Source organism: Gossypium arboreum, chromosome 2 (assembly GCF_025698485.1).
Source record: "Gossypium arboreum isolate Shixiya-1 chromosome 2, ASM2569848v2, whole genome shotgun sequence".
NCBI lineage: Eukaryota > Viridiplantae > Streptophyta > Magnoliopsida > Malvales > Malvaceae > Gossypium > Gossypium arboreum.
Genome location: NC_069071.1, coordinates 64,116,289 through 64,131,038, shown reverse-complemented (window position 1 = coordinate 64,131,038; position 14,750 = coordinate 64,116,289). Strand labels below are relative to the sequence as shown.

The 14,750-nt window shown below is 34.3% G+C and overlaps 1 pseudogene; it reads left to right on the top strand.

Annotated features, from left to right (window-relative positions):
• Positions 1 to 7,096: 7,096 nt before the first annotated feature.
• On the top strand, positions 7,097 to 14,160 carry LOC108465853 (putative multidrug resistance protein; annotated as a pseudogene).
• The last annotated feature ends 590 nt before the right edge of the window (positions 14,161 to 14,750 follow it).

Genomic DNA, 14,750 nt, shown 5'->3' with positions numbered 1-14,750 from the left:
CTTTGGTAATTTTGTAAATATTATAACTTTCTTAATTAAACCTTAATTAATACTAGATTAAGCCTAATTAAACCATTTCCACTCATGCAAAACATCATTCCATTCCACTAACTAGAGTCCATGGTTTAATTATTCTTATAACCCTTCTAATTTTACCATTCGACTTTTACAATTTTTACGATTTAGTCCTTTTACTTATTAAACCATTTAAATGATAAAAATCTCAACCAAAATTTAACATTACACTAATGAACTCATAATTATTTTAAACTAATAAAAATTTATGAATTGACATGTCAGATTTGTGGTCCTGAAACCACGATTTCCTTCACCACTGAAAAACGGGCTATTACACCAAAGGATTGAAGATGTAAATGAGGAAGACTATAGGATGTGTCTGGTAGGGAGAGCTTTAATAAATAGTGTGTTTCACTTTCCATCAATAAGAAACACTCTGAAAAATATGTGGCATCTGATAGGAGGAGTATCTATTACTGATATTTGAGAGAAAAGGAATCTATTTTGGTTCTACCCTGAGATAAATCTAAATAGGGTTCTTCAGAGTACACCTTGGTTCTTTAATAGACATCTAATACTATTCCACTAATTAGAACTGGGGGAAGATCCATTGCAAGTTTCGTTTTTCTTTACGAAGTTTTGGGTTCAAGTTCACAATTTATCGATAGGATTTATCTCCAAAAGAATAGTGTGTCAATTTAGTAACTTCATTGGAAAGTTTTTGGAATATGATGTTGCTTTGGTAACTAGGGGCATTAAAAAGTGTATATGAATCAGAGTCAAATTGGATGTTCGATGGCCTCTGAAAACGAAAAGGTGAATAACCTTTGACCAAAATCATTCGACTTATGCACTGTTCTAATATGAAAAAATCACACTTTTTTACTTCTTTTGTGGGAAACTAGGGCATGGTTAAGGATTCTATCCAATTAAATTGTCAATAAAATTGCAAAAGGCATGCTTTGGTTAGGATTTATGATTAAAACACCACTAAGGAGGGTATCGGCAGAGGCTAGTAGGTGGTTGTAAGATGACAACTCGATAAGTAAGCTGGAGGGATTACATTTGGATGGCAAAATAGAGTGGAGGAGTTTCAGTGATATCCAAAATCCTCGACTTTAACGGGAAAGGATTGATAAGGAAATCAAGGTCAAACAATGGGTTGGAAAATGAGGGGCATATGGAGTTGGGCTTGGACATGGAAGATTACCAATTGGAATAGCAAATAGTAAGAAATGACAAAGAAAGCATTAGAAAAATTTGAAAGTTTCTACTAAAGGTTATTTAAAGGATTTGGGAATCCCCTCTGAAATATCAGCGGTTATTGTTAAGCAAACCAACCGAACACAATGAAAATCCTAAGTTGGAATATCTATGGGGTGGGGCAACCATGGGTAGTTAGGCATCTCAAAAATAAAGTGAGACATGTACAGCCCCAAATATGGTTTCTTATAAAAACAAATATTAATGTAAGAAGAATAGAGCAAGTTAGGATGAATTTTGGTTTTTCGAATGGAATTGATTTTAAAGCTATAGGATCTACAAGTGGTTTATCATTAGGTTGGACAAATGTCCAGTTAAGGAATTTCTCCTCTTCACACATTGATGTAGAAATTTGTGAAGGGGAGGGTATGACACCATGGAGGTTTACCGAGTTTTATTGGGCACCAAAGGAGCATTGTAGGCTGGAGTCATGGAATTTGTTATGGCAATTAAGGAAAAATAACAATCTACCGTGGTTAGTATTAGGGGACTTTAATGAAATATTGTATTCGTTCAAAAAATGAGGGGACGTCCTCGAGATGAAAATAAAATAATGTCTTTTCGAAGAGTTTTAAAAGAATGTGATCTTAATGATCTTGGATTCTCAGGGCAGTGGTTCACTTGGGAAAGTGGTAGGCTTTTGGGAAATAATATATGATAATGGCTGGATAAAGGAGTGGCAAGCCCAGATTGTGGAATATTTTCTCGAGATATAGTGTTAAACATCTCACTCACGCTATTTTTATCATTGTCCAATTTTGGTTGATATAGTTGGTAGCAAGAGGGAGCAGGGGTTCAAAAGACAAGCTAAGTTTCGATTTAATGCAAATTGGGTTGTGGAAGAAGGTTTTAAGAATGAAGTAAGAAGGGGATAGGATGTAGGTAGTACGAATGTTCCTTCAAAATTAAATGAGTTGGGGTCCAAATTGAATAACTGAGCGAAGGCAAATCAATAGGATAGAAAGCTCAAGGCATCCCGTTTGAGTTCTAGATTGGATGAGCTAAATGTTGGTGACCCTAATAAGGAGAATTTGGCTGAGTTGGTTGAGATAAATCTTACGTTGAATCTAGTAGCTGATAAGGAGGAGTTATTTTAGGAGCAGCGAGCAAGAGAAAACTAGTTACGTTTCGAAGACTGAAATACATCTTATTTTCATAGCTTTGCATCTTTTCGAAAGAGAAAAAACACTATCAGAGTCTTGCAAAATAGGAATAGAGAATAGGTTAGTGAAGAACAGGACATGATAGTAATTGCGACAGAGTATTTTAAGGAGATATTCACATCAACACTTGTGCAAGACTGCAATCATATGTATTGATGGGGATTCAGCCTTGTATTCTTGAAAGTATAAATGATGAGTTGACAACCAAGTTCAAAGAAAAAGAAGTCATGGAAGCAGTTAAAAGTATGGAACTGCTAAAAGCGTTAGGTACGAGTGGCTTTCTAACTTTATTTTTCTAAAGGTACCAGCATATTTTGAAAAATTGCTTATATATTTTAGTGAGAATGTAACCGTTGAAAGGAAGGAACAAGTAGGAAAAGTGTTTGGAGTGCATATTTCTGGAAACCCAAAAAAGTATCTCGGTTTACCAACAATGGTGGGATGAAGAATGAAGGAAGCATTTACAGGTCTCAAAAATAGATTTTCCAAGAGGATAGAGAGCTGGAGTACGCGTCAATTGCCCGTATAAGGAAATGAGGTATTTGTTAAGTCGATTTTACATGCAATTCCCATTTATGCAATGCAATGTTTTCTGTTCCCAAGGTCTGTATGTCGTGAACTAGAAAGTACAATTCCTAGGTTTTTGTGGTGTAATGTTAATACAAATAAAGGCATTCATTGGTGCCAATGGAGTGTGGCTTGCAAACCAAAGGTACAAGAAGGGTTGGGATTTAGAAATTTAAACAAGTTTAACGTTGCCTTTCTTGTGAAATAAAGTTGTAGACTAATTACGAGACCTAATTTTTTATTAGCACATGTTATGAACCTAAATACTACTCAATGAGAGATTTTATAAGTGTAAATTTAGCTTATTACCCTTCTTATAAATGGCGAAGCATTTGGGCTACAAAGAATCTACTGGAACAGGACTATGGATGGAGAGTCAAGAATGGGAAGGCCATCAACATTTAGAATGACTCCTGGTTACTAGGTCCTCATCAAGGAAGAGTAAGGGTATAGAGGATTAGTATGGATTATACGAGTGTTGCTCATCTAATAGATAAAGGTTCCTTTACCTGGAAAGTCGAGATGATAAAGGGGTTGTTTAATGAAGAAGAGGTGAAAAGGATTCTGGCTATTCCACTTTCCAATTGTGCTCAGTCAGATGAGTTGGTATGGTGGGGTGACAACACTGGAAGTTATACAACCAAGAGTGGTTACAAATGACTTCTGACAGTGGGCATGGGTGGCATAGATGATGGTTGGGCAGCACAGGCCACATTGCTAAAATCTTTCTTTACAAGGCTATGGAATTTAAATATTGCATGCAAGATAATAATTGCAATGTGGAAAATTGCTAATAACTACATTCATATTCTAACAAGTTTACAAAATAGGAGGATTGTGGTGCAGAGTCAGAGCCCGATCTATCGGTCCGTTAAGGAAACTGTCGAGCACATTTTCGTGAATGTTTTTTTTTTTCATAGCAGGTTCTACAAGGGTTGAGGTAGCTTACTCAACCACCAATGGAGAACAGAATTGGAAAATCTGGTTAGCAACGAAATTTACAAGCGATAGTATAATTCTATGCAAAAAAAAAAAATAACTATTATTTTTAGGCAGTATGGCACAACTGCAATAAAATGTATCATGAAGGTACAGGGCAGAATGTGTTTGGAGTAAATATTATTCATCAATGCTTATATGGATTGAAGTAATTATCATTCATCAATGTGTTTGGAGTATAGGTGTGCATGGGCCGGGCCAGGCCGGGCCCAACTAAAAATTTAGGCCATTTGCTAGGCCCGGGCCCCGCCCGACCCGAAAAATGGGCCTAAAATTTTGCCCAAGTTCGGCCCGAATAAAAATATTAAAACCCAACCGGCCCATATATTAATTTTTATATTATTTTTATATAATTTTAAAATATATATAAACCATCAAAATACTAAAAAATCAAAATAAATATTTCTCAACAAATTGAAAAATTTTTTAAAAATATGTATACTTAAATAACACTAAAATAGATGCAATTTAACAAGCAAATACCTCTAAAATAACAGCAAAATTAGCAAATGTCTTTAAAATAATAATAAAAATAACAATAAAATAAGTTTTATATAATATCCAAACAATAACAACAAAATAGTAGCAACATAATAGTAAAATAGTAGTAAAATAGGAGAAAATAATAAGAAAATAATATTAAAAATCAGATTTTTTTCATTTAGTGAATTCGGACCGTCGAGGTCGGGCCCGAGCCAAAAATGCCTTACCGAGGCCGGGCCGTTTTTAAGCAGGCCTTATTTTTTTTGCTTAAGCCCATTTTTAGGCCTATATTTTTGCCCAAACCCTCCCACATTTTGGGTGGCCTTGAGTAGGGCAGATAGCCTGCCCATGCACACCTCTAGTTTGGAGCAATAAAATTAGCTTAATTTTTAACTAAAATTGTAAATTAAAGTATAATTATTTTTAATGTGAGATTATCACAGACTTCTACTAAATTATAAATATTTTAAATGTATAATTATCACTATTTCTATTTTACTTCAACATTTTTCTTTTTTTTAAATGTAATTTTAGTAATATGATGGAAAATAAAAGAAATTCCTATCAATTCAAAAGTTTTTCTAAACTCAGGCTTTTATATATATATTGGTAACGTGTGTTGCCTGTGATTTTACATATTTATTTTATAAAATTATTTTAATCAGGTCACATGCTTTTTATATATTTTTTGTATTATCTATATTTGTGTTGAATTGATTTGATTTGATTTGATAAATTAATATTTATAAAAAATTAATTTAATTATAAAATATTTTGGGGATTTACATATAAATTAAGAAGAAATAAATAAATTTATACATTATAGATTAGAATACCAATATCTGATGCTATCTTTTAAATACATAAAATTAATTTCATACATTTAATTTTTATTAATTATTATCATATTATATATAAAATTAAATTAAATTCACATTGGTATACTATCATATTATTCAATATTTAATTAATATTATTTTATTATTATCATATAATAATACTAATTAAATATTATTTTAATGTCAATTTAGTAATATAATTAACAATAAAGTATATTTTATGAGTTCAAAATTTTTTCTAAACTCATGTTTCTATATATATTATATATTGTATTCTATTTATATTTAAATATATATTGATTGATTTAATTAATTAATTAATTAATTTAAATTATTATATACAACATTTTTTTTGAAACTTCATTTTTTCCCAAAGTAAACATTCATATTTAAAATGATGGACCAAACTTCCTCCTTTTATCTCCTCCAATTGCAACAATAATAAGATTGGTGCCAAATATTTTATAGCAGATCTTACTAATAAAAGATTTGTATATGGATTCGATTATTGTAATTAAATAATTGAGAAGACTGATATATATGTGAAACTTTAATATTGTGAAACAAAATTAACGACAAATTAAGCAGCATCTAGAAAATTGAGAACTAAAAGAGAAACAAAGATGGAATCAAATGGGAGGAAAAAAAACATATATAAGAGATGTATCGATGGTAAACGAGACAAGCAGGTGAGATTAACAAGTCTCTACCTTGAGTTTTTTTATATTTTAACATTTTCGGGGGATAAATTTATAAGGTAACAATTATCTGTTTTGAGGTAAGGGATAATGTAATTTGAAATTCAACCAAACTCTGATACGTCATGATAAAATTCCCATTAGTTTCATTGATATTACATTAAATACACATCCATTTTGTTTATTTCATGACAATTAGGCCTTAGTTAATAAAAGGATAATAAACTGAGTTTGTGAGTTAATTAGACCGTTGTGAATTTAGTATCTCTACTTTAATTTAATCATTTTTAATCTCTATACTTTTCAAATTTTGAAATTTTAGTTCTACCCAAATAGTAGCAGTTAAATCTATTTGATTAAAATATGCTATTAGTTCTTTATTTTATTATACTTAAAAGTTATAGATTTTGTCCCAGCTCTCCAATTAGATTATTCTTAGTCCCTATATTTTTTGAATTTCGAAATTTCAGTTTTAATGCCAACAACATTTGTTAAATCTATTAATTGATTTTTTGTGAGTAATATGTGGAAATAACAAGCTAACATAGCATTACAATCATTTGACTAAGACTAAAATTTTCAAATTCTAAAAGTACAAGGATTGAAAATGATCAAATTAAAGTACATGTACTAAATCAACAATTTACATAAAGTAAAGGGTCTAATACCAAAATTTAATGTAAGAGTAATAATTAAGTCCTTAAACGATAGTCAAAGGCCTGAAATAACAAGCAAAGGACATATGTAGAGAAAATGGTTGAAAGAGCGTTAGCTTTATGTGTCCATGGCATCTGAAATAATAGATTCTCCCTTTAAACAGGCTTTCCAATACCAAAAGTGTAAATTACGAGGGTAGTAAAGCAATCGACGAGGATTTTCCTAGTACAAGAAACTCCCAAATAAATCAACTGTTAGAGGCCCTTTCTATGTTGGAATTTTTGAAACCAACAATCCTTTTACAACAAACAAAGCAAGGGTTAACTAGTGCCGACTCAATTTAATTAAAACTTCCATCTGAAGCTATAAGTTGAGTTCACCTATCTACAAAGATCAAAAATCAAGTGTTATGGCCAAAAAAAGTGGTGGGTTATTCCGGTATGCTGATGGTATAGACAAAGTGTTGTTGGTTTTGGGAACTTTGGGTAGCATTGGAGATGGAATGATGTCCCCTGTTAACATGTACATACTCAGCGGTGCACTGAATGATTATGGATCCTCTCATCAGTCTTTCTCTAATCAAATAGTCGACAAGGTACACACACTCTGCACTTAAAACAACCTTAAATCTTATGTTGTATTAGCAACACCGCTTCGTTTGATTTACAGTATGACTTAGGCTACTTTATTCTGCAATTGGAGTGGGAATATATGCTTTCATCGGTATGTGCAAATGTAATTTCCAAGTTAAATCAATGTTTCATTTTAACTGCTTATATGTTTATATTCTAGAGGGAGTTTGTTGGACAAGAAGTGCAGAGAGGCAGGCATCTCGCATGAGAATTGAATACTTAAAATCTGTTCTCAGGCAACAAGTTGGTTTCTTCGAGGATCAAACGGACTCTTTCTCTACATTCCAGGTCATCTCTACTGTCATTTCTGATGCTCATTCCATCCAAGATACCATCGCCGACAAGGTTTGCGAGATTGCCTTCTCAGCTCTTAAAAGTTGCATGTTTTATCTCATAATGGATTTGTATTGTTTCAGACACCAAACTGCCTGGCTCACCTCACATCATTCATCTTAGGCCTTGTGGTAGCCTTCAAACTTTCATGGCGACTAACATTGGCTGCTTTACCATTAACACTGATGTTCATTATCCCGGGACTTAGATTTGGTAAGGCACTGATGAGTATAGGAGCAGAGATGAAGGCTGCTTATGGTAATGCAGGTGCGATTGCGGAGCAAGCAATCTCCTTGATTCGAACAATTTATTCGTATGTTGCTGAGCGCGAGACGCTATAAAACTTCAGCAATGCTCTTCAGAAAAGTATGGAGCTACGGATAAAGCAGGGTTTTACAAAAGGATTGCTGATCGGAAGTATGGGAATCATTTATGCAGCGTGGGCTTTTCAAGCTTGGGTTGGTGGTGTTCTTGTGACTGAAGAAGGATAAAACGGTGGTGATGTTTTCGTCATCAGGATTTGTATCATCTTGGGAGGATTGTGAGTTTCATTCTATGATATTACCTTTTTTTTTCTTTTTCTTGTTTCAACAACATTAATTCTCAATATTTCTTGTCTGCTTTCATGTTGAACATTAATTCAGGTCTGTTATGAGTGCACTTCCAAATCTATCATTCATTTCAGAGGCAAGACATTCTGCCTTGAAGATTTTCGAGATGATCGATTGAAATCTGAATATACGCTCAGAAAACGGAAAGGAAAAATTTCTATCACACGTGAGAGGAGAAGTTGAATTTAAAGAAGTAGATTTTAGTTATCCATCAAGGCCTGAAACCCTTGTTCTGCATGGATTCAATCTTAAAGTGTAAGCAGGAAAGATGGTAGGCCTTGTTCGAGGGAGTGGTTCAGGCAAGTCCACTGCCATTTCTTTGCTTGAAAGATTTTATGACCCTGTCAATAGAGATATTCTCCTGGATAGACACAACATAAAGAAGCTTCAGCTTAAATGGTTGAGATCCCATATAGGACTGGTTAATCAAGAACCAATTATCTTTGCAACATCCATAAGAGAAAACATTCTCTTTGGTAAGGAAGATGCGTCAATGGAACTTGTCATTAAGGCAGCAAAGGCCGCGAGTGTACATGATTTCATTGTGAAGTTGCCCAATGGATATGAAACTCAAGTAAGTCCCAGTATCCTTTAATTGATATATATATATATAGTTTAGAAGATGCTTGTTTTACTGAGTTAATGGGTTACCACTGCAAATCAGGTAGGACAATTGGGGCTTCAGTTATTAGGAGGGCAAAAGCAACGGGTCGCCATCGCAAGGGCTTTGATCCGTGATCCCAAGATCCTTCTTCTTAATGAAGTAATGAGTGCATTGGATGCACATTCTGAAAAGATAGTGCAAGAAGCCTTGGATCATGCCTCACATGAAAGAACTACCATTATTGTTGCACATCGCCCTTCCACAATCCGTAAAGCGGATTTGATAGTGGTTGTTCAATCAGGAAGAGTTATCGAATCCGGTTCTCACAATGAACTTATCCAAATGAACAATGGAGCAGGAGGGGCATATAAGAAAATGGTCTAGTTGCAGCAAGCAGCAACACAAAATGAAGAATCTAATGGTGTGTTTCATCTAACGGAAGCTAGACACAACCTTATGAATCAAACTCTGGAGACTCCAATAAGTGTGAGATCTAGCTATCAAAGCAGCCCTGCATATTCTCTTAGCCCAATATATGCTTTCAGACCAGTAATTTCCTACACTATTGCGAGCTCGGTCGAAATGCATTTGAACGAAAATCGAAATGACAAGAACATAAACAAGTCGTCTTCACTCTCAGGGTGGTGTTTGCTTCAGATGAATGCACCTGAGTGGAAGAGAACCTTAATGGGGTGTTTTGGAGCCATTAGCAGCGGAGCAATTCAACCAATCTATGCCTATTGCATGAGAATAGTTGCCTCCGTCTACTTTCTCAAAGATAGTTCCAAGCTGAAATCAGAAATCAAATTGTACAGCTTGATTTTCTTGGGACTAGCAGTTGCAAGTTTCTTTGCTAATCTGCTGCAACATTACAATTTTGCAATCATGGGGGAACGGTTAGTGAACAGGGTTCGAGAAAAAATACTTGCAAAAGTGCTGACCTTTGAGATTGGGTGGTTTGATCAAGATGAAAACTCAAGTGCCGCCATTTGTGCACGGTTATCTACTGAAGCCAGCACATTTCGGTCATTCATTGCAGATCGTATGTCATTACTGGTTCAGGTTTTCTTCAGTGCTTCCTTAGCCATTCTGTTTTCTTTGATTGTTACATGGAGGATTGCCATTGTTATGATTGCCTTTCAGCCATTACTCATTGGGAGCTTCTACTCCAGAAGTGTTCTAATGAGAAGTATGTCTGAGAAAGCCCAAAAAGCACAAAATGAAGGAAGCCAGTTAGCAAGTGAAGCCATTGTTAACCATAGAACTATTACTGCCTTTTCTTCTCAGAAAAAGATATTACATCTCTTTGTAGAAACAATGAGAGGGCCCCGACAACAAAGCATCAAACAAGGTTACATTTCTGGGTTTGGTCTGTTTAGCTCTCAATTCCTCACAACATCCTCCATATCACTAACATTCTGGTATGGGGGAAGACTGATAACTCAAGGATTGTTGACCCCAAAGTATCTCTTCCAAGCATTCTTCATATTGATGAGCACAGGTCAAAACATTGCTAACATAGGAAGTAAGACTTCGGATTTGGCTAAATGTGGCTGTGCCATAAAAAGAATATTTGCAATTCTAGACTGGAGGAGTGAGATTGAACCTCATGAAGACGGGAAAGGGATTGAAGTGGAGGAAAGTAATAAGGGGGAGATTGAATTGAAGGATGTATTCTTTGCTTACCCTGCAAGGCCTAACCAGATGATCTTCAAAGGCCTGTGTCTCAAAATTAAAGCAAGCAAAATGCTGGCACTTGTGGGGCAAAGTGGATCCGGGAAATCCACCATTATTGGTGTCGTAACCATTTTTTTGTAAAACGGGAATCGACCTGGGTTTTGAAAATGAAAACGAAAAAACTGGAGTCGCCACCGATCCTTTTTGACTAGGTGTGATCGGGTCACCTCGTTCTGATGGTTGTTTTAATAAATAACTTGATTTATTAAAAAACAACTTTGGTCTCGCAAATCAAGAAAAGCAGGTTCGGGATTCGCATGCATACGAGGAAGGATTAGCACCTCGATCGCCCAAAATTGGTACCTAGTTGATTAATTAGTGTCTTAGTGTCGAAGATTGAAAACTTGGAAAACTTTTGAAATCGATCCTTTTTGTAAAGTGAACATTGAAATGTCAAAGACATTCTCGTCTCAAAGCAACGACATGTTATATCCGATTGAGTTAGGATCGGCATTTGAACTTTTGAGAATGAGCTTGCCATTTAAAATAAATATATTTTGACCTCTTTTAAAAGGATATTCGGTTAGTTAGGGTGAGCGAGGAAGATCGAGACCCGATAAGTTAGGCACGTTCCTCGAATTCCGAACACCGAACATTGCCTTTACTTGTAAAAGATCTTGTTTCGAAGTTTCAAAGTGTCATACCTAGTAAGTTAGTGCACCACGCTTCGTATCTCCGAAAACAAGCATTTTTAAGACTTGTATCGTGATTTAAAAAGAATATTCCGTTATTTAGATTAAATGAGAAAAGTCGAAACCCAGTAAGTTAGGGCACGATTATCTCGAATTACCTAATAACGGATTTTGCTTTTATGAAAGAATTGTTTTAATATATTGAGCAAGAAATAACGCGATTTATAGTAAAATGTAAAAGCATAATATGGTATTAACACGTATAAGAACAGAATAATAGGTGTGACTATGTCGAAGATAATAATATGAGCAAGTATAAAAGGCGAAATAATATTGAAGCTTAGAAATATGTGAATGTAAACACGTACGTGAGGAAGATGAAGTAATTGAATGCGCAAGCAAATAAATAGATAATGTAACAAAAATGGCAAAATAAAATGAAAATGATGACGACAGTAGTATATACATATATGTATTAAGGTACATACATAATAATAGAAGTAATAAGAAATATATGAGAAAAAGTATATATATACATAATGATAAACATTCAAAAATGCATATGCATGGCGTATATATAAAAGCGTATATCGTAATATAATAAAAATATATAGTATATATACATGTTAGTATTAATAATAATGATGAAAGTGATAATGCAATAGTGACGACAACGAAAGATATAATAGCGATAGTAACAATACAAAGATAATGATAATACTAAAAACATTACATAAACATATATTGAAAATAGATATATGTATAACTAATAACACAAGCGATATATGCATACTATATATAAAGGCATATACGATATATATATATATATTAGAAATGGTAATAAAAAATAATTATTAGTAATATTATATAAATATATATATAAATAAATACCTAATAATATTAAAGGCATATACGTAATATATACATAGTATACAAAATAGAACATACACGTAATATATCAAAATATATACATAGTATTAAAAGGGAGGAATATACATATATATACCTATATATAAAAAATAGACAAAATATATTATTAACATACACATGCGTTAATAAGAATAATAATATTGAAACTATTAATAAAAATACAACAATAATAAAATATGATATTATAAATAATATTAAAATTAAATTAGAAAAATGAGGAAAAGTAAAAAGGATGAGATTGAATTAACGGTGGAATTTTGAGGCTAATTTCAAATAAATGAAGGAAAAAGGGATTAATTTGAACACGCGAGCAACGGGAGGGACCAAAGGAGTAAATATCGATCTACTAAAAGCGGCACAGATTCATAAAGGTACCAAATTGAAAGCGAAGTAAATTTTAGAGCCAAATTAAAATTAAATAAGACTCAATTGTGAAGCCTTGGAAGCGAAAGGATCGAGGCGCAAATAACCCTCGGTCAAAAACACGCGGACCACAGGCATAGGCGGGTCGGGTCCTCGGTCATTGCTCAAAGCAGCGTCGTTTACGCATTTTAAATGGGCACCAAAACTGTGTCGTTTTGGTAGGCTATAAAAGCCTGAAAATTTCTAAAAAACTTCATTTTAGCTGCTGAGGAGAGAAAAAAAGGGAGAGAGAGGGGAGAGGGGCGACTCGGCCGGGGCCGATCACCCCGATCACTTGAACGCCAGACGCCATCATGCCACCGTCGTCGCCACCGTGCACGTGGCGGAGTTCAAAAAGGTAAAATTTTCCCCTTTTTTGTGTTTTCTACATGTTTGTATTTAGTATATATGTTGTTTTAAAATAGGGTTAAAATTGTATATGCGAATGGATTCAAAAAAAGAAAAAAGAACGAAGAGAAATGAGGACAAACCTTCGGCTTAGTCTCCGATCGATCTGTTTTTGCTTTGATTCTTGAGTTTTTTTGCTTTGTGTTTTTTTCTTTTGTCTAATATGCTTATTATTTCATCTGAAAAATGCCCGAATGTGTACATGGTTTTTGGATTTGGCTTTTAAATAGCCATTACATTTCTTTGTTTTACTTTATGTCACTTCCCATTTAATGCTTGCAGGAGCGCAACTTGGACGACGGTGGGGCAGTGCTGCAGGCGTCGGTGGATGGGACAGGGGTCAGAGGCTGCACGGCTAGGGTTTTAGGTTTTCTTTCATTTTTCTTTTTCTATTTTGTGTTTGGGCCATGTGGGTTTAGTGGGTTTTGGGTAGGTTATTTGTGTTGGGTTTGGGATTCTGTTAGGTTTAGTGGGTTGTTTAGTGGGCCCAAAATTGGGCTGTACAATTGGGTTGATTGAAAGATTTTATGACCCACAAACTGGATCCATAATCATAGATGGTTATGATATCAAGAGCTACAAATTGAGGAATTTGAGGTCACATATTGCATTAGTGAGTCAAGAACCCACTCTTTTTGCAGGCACCATCCGACAGAACATTGTCTACGGGAAAGTGGAAGCCAAAGAAGCTGAAATCAGGAAAGCTGCCATCCTAGCCAATGCTCATGAATTTATAAGGTAACTATCGATCACTATTTACATTAACATCAAATAACTATGAATATCATTTACAAGCATGTGTTTGCAGTTCCATGAAAGATGGATACGAAACTTATTGTGGTGAAAGAGGAGTAAAGCTATCGGGAGGGCAGAAGCAAAGGATAGCATTGGCTCGAGCCATACTAAAGACCCCAATGATCCTGCTCTTAGACGAGGCAACCAGTGCACTTGATAGTGAGTCAGAGAGTCTAGTCCAAAAAGCATTAGAGAAGATGATGGTTCGAAGAACAAGTGTAGTTGTGGCTCATTGATTGTCAACCATAGAAAAGGCAGATTCAATAGCTGTGCTAAAGAATGGGAAAGTGGTTGAACAAGGATCCCATTCCAATCTGCTAGGTATTGGTCGGGCAGGGGCTTACTACTCTCTAATCAACCTTTAAACTGGTCACTCTCCCTACCGATGAACCATTGCTGAATGGGAATTGATTTCTTTCTTATCGTCTTTATAGTGTTTAACATGAAATGAATGGTTGCTAAAAGTTGATAAATCGTTTTAGTTAATATGAGAAATCAGTTTATTGTGTGGAAACCCCAAATTCTCAAAATGACGTAACACTTCTACATCGAAAGAATTAAAAGCAAAGTGAAGAAAACGACTTTAATTAAGTTCATAACAGCCAAGAGGAAGCTGTGTCTGCAATGTTACACTCCTACATATCAAGAAACACGAGAATTAGCTAGGATATATACGAGGGCGAAGATACGGAGCCTGTGCCTAAAAACTGTTTGAATAAAGTTTAAAATATACCATAAGTACCTATAGTTTTTGTAAACTTGGAATTTAGTCTCTATTCTTTTATATCTAGTCTCTCCATTTTTCCAAAAAAAATAAAATTGTGAAATTTAATTTTATTATAACGTTATATTTTTAGTTACATTGCTACCAACCAAGTGAGTATTTTTTTTTATTTCAAAATGTCACACTAACAAATTTAACAAATAAAATTTAATAATGTTAATAATTGGACCTAAATTTTAAAATCTATAAAGTAAA